Genomic DNA, 7,284 nt, shown 5'->3' on the forward strand with positions numbered 1-7,284 from the left:
ATTTTGAGGCACTGAGATTGGACAAAAGCAGCAGAAGCGGTGAGCCAAGCCAGAAAGTAAGCAAAGACAGACATCAAGATCAAACATAGCAGTTTTTTCTTTTGTCCAGGTGGGGCTACTTGATTCACATACCAAATATAACAGCAAGGTTAATTTGAGCTGAAATGGAGAACTGTCTTAAAAATTCTTCTCTGTGAATTTTGATGGTGAATATTTTTAGCATCAACACAGGTCCAAGAGAGAAGAACTGGGGTTTTTTTGGCAGTTGGGTGTAGTGGTTAGGAGTGCAGACATCTAGTCTGGCAAGCTGGGTCTGATTTTGCGCTCCCCCACATGCAGCCAGCTGGGTGACTTTGGGCTCGCCACAGCACTGATAAAGCCGTTCTGACCAAGCACTAATATCAGGGCTCTCTCAGCCTCATCTCCCTCACAGGGTCTCTGTTGGGGGGAGAGGAAAGGGAAGGCAGTTGGAAGACACTTTGAGACTCCTTCAGGTAGAGAAAAGAACAAACTCTTCTTCTTCTACCCCTCTTTCACTACCCAAGGGAGTCTCAAAAGGGCTTACAATAATCTTCCTTTCCTCTCCCTACAACAAACACCCTGTGAGGTAAGTGAGGCTGTGAGAGCTCTGAGAGAACTGTGGGTGGTCCAACATCACCCAGCTGGCAACATGTTGGGGAGTGGAATTGAGAGTATTGCATTGTGTTTTTCATGTGGAACACATCTTCTGGCACGCCCCCTGAAACGGAAATTATTTGATATCATGATTATGGATGTAGTCCCACCTCAGGGAGCATGCCAGAAGAGGCAGGGAGGCAGCTGGCAAAGAAAGCCAAGGCAGCAGCTGCGCTGACCCAGGAGGCCCAGGCAGTGGCTGTATTGTTGCTGCTTGCTTTCCAAGGATAGTCCTACTCTCAGGAGAGCAAGATGGCCTCAGAAGATGGGCAGTGGAGGAGGAGGTGGTAGAGTAGCAAGGGCCAACCTTCCAAGGCCTCTCCCACCCTCAGGAGAGCAGGGACGGCCTCAGAAGATGGCCGGAGGTGGTGACACTGCCACCAGGACTCGGTGCCGGCCCTCACCAGCTGCCGCCTTGGCCATTATGTGGAATGTGCTCCACATTATGTCCGAGAACCTGCTTGTCAGGAAAATGTATTACCAGATTACAATAGGTTTGCAATCAACATTATGTCCCCATTTCTTCAACTATTCATATCAAGCAATGTTTGGATTTTGATGTAAAGCTTCTATTTTGACATTCAGATGGGTGGCTTTAATGCCACATTTCTCATTTGGCAGAATTTTCAAATGTTGCAAAATTTCATTGCACCTCCAGTCTGTTTCAGTTCCCAGATGTACAGATTCTCCAGGTCCTCTGCCAGCCAGGTGACTTTCAAGTCTGACCCACAGCAGTGTCATAGTGTAGACAAGCCCTCTGGCAGATTTTGTGACATTAGGCAGCACTCCAAGTGCCTCAGGCTTCACAACACCACCCAAACATGCCAAACAAAGTACACAGACTAGATCCAGGACTTTGGACTTCAGGGCCCTCACCAATGAACAGCTGTCCTTGCAGAGAATAAGTGGAGAGAAGAAGGTCAAACTGATGATATTGTATCATGGGCAATGTTGCCTCTAATTCCACCTTCCCCAATGAGTGGAATAGTTCACATTCTGCACAAAATAGAACTGCTGTAATCTTAAAATGGGCAGTGCGTTCGCTGGCAGGGGCTCATGGGAATTGTAGTCCATGGACATCTGGAGGGCTGCAGTATGACTACCCCTGGCTTAGAGGAACATTGATCATGAAACAACAATGGGACCGCAGCATACCCAATGAGGAGAAGATAGCAATGGAGCAGAAAGTGCTGAGAAATCACAGTGGATTTATGGAGCCCCCCTAAGGTTTTAAAGGCAAGAGATAAACTGAGGGGGTTGGCTATTACTTGCCTCTGCGTAGCAGTCCTACTAATCTCCCAGATTCTAGTCTAAAACCTTGGAAGGCCATTTTGCTGGCCCATCCATGAGTGGAGGCCTGGTTAAAAACAGGGAGGGCAGAGCTCAGATCTTCCAGGGACATGTTCAAATATTGACTTACTCTCAAGGAGCTGCTTGCACATTCTCTATGCTGGAGAGCTCTGTGATATTCCAAAGCTTGCCCTGCCGTTATGCCAACAGCCAGTGAACTGCATCCTGCAAAAGGGATAATTGCCTCTCTTGGATAACTCAAGATGCAGGTCACTGATAGAATCAAGGCCGAACCTTTGCAAGCAAATTTATGGGCAGATAAGAAGTGTGCATGCTGTTTTTATTGCTAAAATCAGAAGATCCTTTTAGCTGGGAAATCATTTACAGAGGCAATGCCGAGCTAGATCTGGAGTGCAGGGACAGAGTGAAGTGCCAAGACTGATAGCGTGCTGAAATTCCCACACTGAAAAAGGCAAACAATGAAATGCCCATTATGCCACTCGGCCTACCATCATTCTACTCAAGCCTCAGAGAATGCCAGCCGTATCCCGTTCTGCCAAGGGCTGCTTCTAGGGCTGGCTTTGTGAGGCTACAACAGACCGAATGAGTCATTGTTGACCCAACAAGGGGTTACCCAAACTTTGCAGAAACACTTTTGAAAAGTCTTTACTGATAAACCACCATAAGACACACTGCATTTAAAGTCTCTATACCAGGTTTTCTGGTGTTTTCTCTCACTTTTTTCCCCAAAGGAAGACAGGCAATGTCTCCTCCTCACTTTAAAAAACAAACAGCCAAGCTTGGAAAAAGAGAGCAAACAGTTTCCCTCCACCCCCCTCCTGTGAAGCATGGCTGGTCTTTAATTCTTTCTTATATGAGTACTTATCTCATTACTTTAAGAAGGCTTGACATTAGGGGAAACAGTTTAGCTCAGACAGATTTTAGGCATCACCGGAAATGAAAGGGTCTGCTACTGCCAGGAACTAACCAGTCAGCAGAGACTTTGGCACAATGTCTGTGCTGGAGGTGTGGGTGATCTATCCCTGGAAGAGAATGCCTGGGCTCACATTTACTCCTTAAATTGGAGAAAACCCACTCTTTGATATGCTGGGGAATAAATAGTGGGACTGCAGAGTCAATCTTCAGTTGTACAGATGAGAGACAAAACTCAGTATCATCAGAGTGGAAATTGGAGTCAGGTGCAGATGGCTATTATTTAAAACTGAGCCCAATGAACTTTAAAAGACCAGTGCAGATACGCCTCAGATCGGAGTCTCTATCCACTATACCATGCTGGTGTGGCTTGATCCTGTTTTCACTTTCCCTTACTTTACAAGGCGCATGTGAGTTTGCTTTGGTCAAATAACAGCTTTGGCTTGGTTTAATTTTTGCCAGCCTCAAGGTAATCCTATGGGCCAGACCTGATGTGCACTAGCAGTTATAACTGCAGAGCTTAGTGCCATTATAAAAATATATATTTTGTAGGTGTACAGTGGAGTAAATTATGGCTACGTGGTCATTTGGGGATTATTTTCACAGGGCACTAGATTCTCCATTGAGAGTACCTGTGGCTTAGATCAGGGGTAGTCAACCTGTGGTCCTCCAGATGTTTATGGACTACAATTCCCATGAGCCCCTGCCAGCAAATGCTCATGGGAATTGTAGTCCATGAACATCTGGAGGACCACAGATTGACTACCCCTGTCTTAGACCATAGAATGGCAGCTTCTTTGTGGCTCTTGCTGTGTTTTGGAGCTGGGAGACTGCAATGGGCTGTTCTGTCATCAGGGTTACTGTGCATATACGGGCCTCATGAGACTACATGGATGACCACACAAACATCAGTTGGATACATGCAATCACTTCTGGTCTCTTATGGGTGGTGCAGAGCCGTAGAGCAGGGGTAGTCAACCTGTGGTCCTCCAGATGTCCATGGACTACAATTCTGGCAGGTGTCCTCATGGCAAACTCATGCTGGCAGGGGCTCATGGGAATTGTAGTCCATGGACATCTGGAGGACCACAGGTTGATTACCCCTGCCCTAGAGGATCAACCCCTGTCCCAGCTTGCATAAATAAAGGGGGGCTGTGGAAGGAGAGGCAGAGCATGTGGTGCATCTTATGTGCACAGGGGAATATGCCAGGACAGGACTCTCCCACACAAGCCACTACATCAGGTCTGCACAGGAATCTAAATGATATTCTGCCATCCACGCGGCTACACAGAAAGTGTGAGGTTTTTATTTGTGTTCTTCCTCTCTTTTGTTGTTTTTTCCTTTGCCACATTTGTAGCTGAGTTAAGGCTTCTTGTGCAGCAGTGAAACTTTCCCAACATGGAAGACATGAAGTGATGCAGAAGAAGCTGCTTGCACGACAGCAAGTTACCTTCCAGCTAGCGCTCCCACTGGGAATCTGCAGCCAGAAACCATTTTTGTAGACCAAAGAAAGCAAGGTGTATAGGGAGAGGGGGAGGCTGAAGATTGCTCCTCTCTCTGCCCCATCTAAATGGCATCCTAGCTCAAAGGGCCTTTATATGTTGCAGAGTTGAGGGTCAAGTTTGCCATGAGGACACCAGATCCACAAATGGAGGAAAGAAGAACAATGAAAGCCATTTTCAGTCCCCCTTCTAGAAGATGTAAAGCAAAATAAGTGAGCATTTCTTTGGCATTGGGGAAAGGGGCAAATTAAGACCTAGACTGCAAGTTAATCACAATATTTTCCTGCTATTTGCCCTGTTGAGGAAGACCATGGGTCTGGAGTGGAACACCAATTTCTATCCACCCCTGTCCCCAAGTGGCTTATTTTACATTATGTCTGTCTGGCAAGTCTGATCCTGCACCCCCATTAAATGAAAACTGGCCAGTAAGCGAGAGAAGCCCGAGGGGCTGGAGAGACACCTGAAGAGGATGCAAATGAGATGTGCTTTGGCCGTTGCATAAATGGATTTGAATCTGATGCAAAATATTTTGCCTGTATGGGTGGGGGTGGGGTGAGGAATAGAACAGTCCTACTGAGGGGAATTTGTAGAGCGGTTCAGAGAAGACATCTTGGCCCAGAGATGGACATGAAGGGAAAAACTTTAAAGTATTTAATGTCTGTTATGTCGGGGGTATTAAGCTATTAAGTTTGGCTGCCCTTGCGTAGGGTTTTTCAAGGCAAGAGATGTTCAGAAGAGGTTTGCCATTGCCTTCCTCTGTGTAGCAGCTCTCAATTTCCCTGGTGGTCTCTTACCCAAATAGTAACTGTGGACCCTATTTAGTTTCTGAAATCTGCCAAGTTTTTAAGCATACTAGTGTAAACATTCCTGACCAGGTTGGGCCAGGTCAGCCCAATATCATCAACTTAGTGTTGGGCCTAGTTCCCCTCCATTTTCACGAACTCCTGTGGGAAACAACCATTCCTGACCACATCAATGTGTGTTTAAGCACATTTCCAGGAGGAGCCATTTTGTTAAGAATCAAACCAAAGAGCTGCTCTGTGAGGCAGACAGCGACTCTGAAAGGGAGAGAAGCCCTACAAAGACCAGCCCAGGCAAGTCAAGGCAGGACTTAGACGTGCACACAAAGGCAGGAGAAAGACCAAGGGAGGTGGCAGCATCCCAATTGGCTAATTGCATTGCTCAACAGCAGCCGCAGCAGCAGGCAAACAGTTAACGTCTTTTGTGTGTGTGTGTGTGTGTGTGTGATGTTGCTGGAATGTGCCTATTATTCCTTTCACCTCTGGCCTCCTCTGTGAGATGTGTTTGCTGAGCTGGTTTCTCATAGAAACGATTCTTTAGAAGCAACGAAGCTGCAAAACATGGGTAATAACATTTGCCTTGGCTGTATGTCTTGACAACAACTGGCATGTTGAGGGAGGGGGAGGGGAGGGGAGGGGGAGGGGAGGGGCTCGACTGTTCCACAGGCTGCCTTGAAAGCTTTTGGCTAGCAGTTTTGAAGCAATGTGAAATTCAATGCTGCCCACACCCACCCACTTTCTGCACACAGCTCCTCTGCCTGTTCCTAGGTGAGCTATGAGATCCTCCCCTTTGCCTTTTGTGCGCAGCAATTCTGCTTCCAGAGTCCCGTGTAACAAACAGCTCTCTCCCCCCCCCCCCATATTCTTCAGGCATGAGATTTCACCAGCCTCTTCATGTTCCCTGGCCTTCAGCTGCCTCGCCTGACGTCCCTTCGCTTCTTAGACTCTAGTCCCACTGTGAGGTTTCCCCTGCAGCAAGCCGCTCCTTCCACACAGAAAGGTTGCTGCCCACATGTCATCACAAAGAAATGCGATTGTTTATACCCAGTCCAAAAGTGCAGGACTCTCAAGGGAGCTACTTGGGCAGGGGAGGGACAAGCGTGTACTCTGCACGGTTGGGTAGCCATAGGTGTTATGGCGTCTCCCCCTCCATACCTTGCATCCCAGCAATGGAGGAACCAAAGTCCCAAGAGCCACTGAGCTCTTGTTCTTCTTTCTTCTCTTCAAGAGCCCCCCCATCCTCTCAGTCTACAGGTTCTTTGTGATGCTTTCATATGATGTCTCCAGTGACTAGTTCTGGCCACCTTTTGGCCTCTAGGTGTGGAAACGGTAACTTTTGCTTTGTTCTGAATATTCTTCGAAGATAAAAGCCCTTCTGCTGTGGGGAGAGCAAATGGCAGTAAATTGAAGTGTTGAGGGGACATCGAAGATCGGGTCCCTCCCTCAGAGGCCCTCAAGATGCCCAACCATCTGGGGCAGGAGATGCATATATGATAATGATGTCAACCATTCAGTCATGTCCGACCCTTGGTGATTCTATAGGAAAGTTTCCGTCATCAGTCTCTGTGATTGACTGCTTCCTTCAGTTGGTTCATGGTCATCCCTGTGTCGGCTTTGATCGTGTTGAGCCAGCAGACCCTTTGGCGACCACGCGTCCTTTTGCCACTGACCATGCCGAGCATTAATGATTTTTCTAGCGAGTTTAATCGCATGATGTGTCCATAGTAAGTGAGCTTTAGCCGTAATATCTTGCCTTCCAATGGCATAGATGGTTTGCCCCTCTCTAAAACTGTCTTGTTGGTAACTTTGGCTGTCCATGGTGTTCGCAGCATTCGTCTCCAACACCATAATTTGAAAACATTATATATGTCTGTGTCTATGTCTATGTATCCTAGCACTGGACATGCCAGTTGTTCTTAGCAATATATTTTCTATCATGAAGCTTCCAGATGTACCCTCTTGGATGCAATAAAACTTCATGGTTGAAATGTCTGAATTTTCCTTGCCTCCTGCGAGAAAGTAGCCAAAGGTTGACCAAACGGTTGCCAACTCTGGGTGGGGAATTACTTGGAGATTCTGGGGG

The sequence above is a fragment of the Paroedura picta genome, chromosome 13 (assembly GCF_049243985.1).
Source record: "Paroedura picta isolate Pp20150507F chromosome 13, Ppicta_v3.0, whole genome shotgun sequence".
Classification (NCBI taxonomy): domain Eukaryota; kingdom Metazoa; phylum Chordata; class Lepidosauria; order Squamata; family Gekkonidae; genus Paroedura; species Paroedura picta.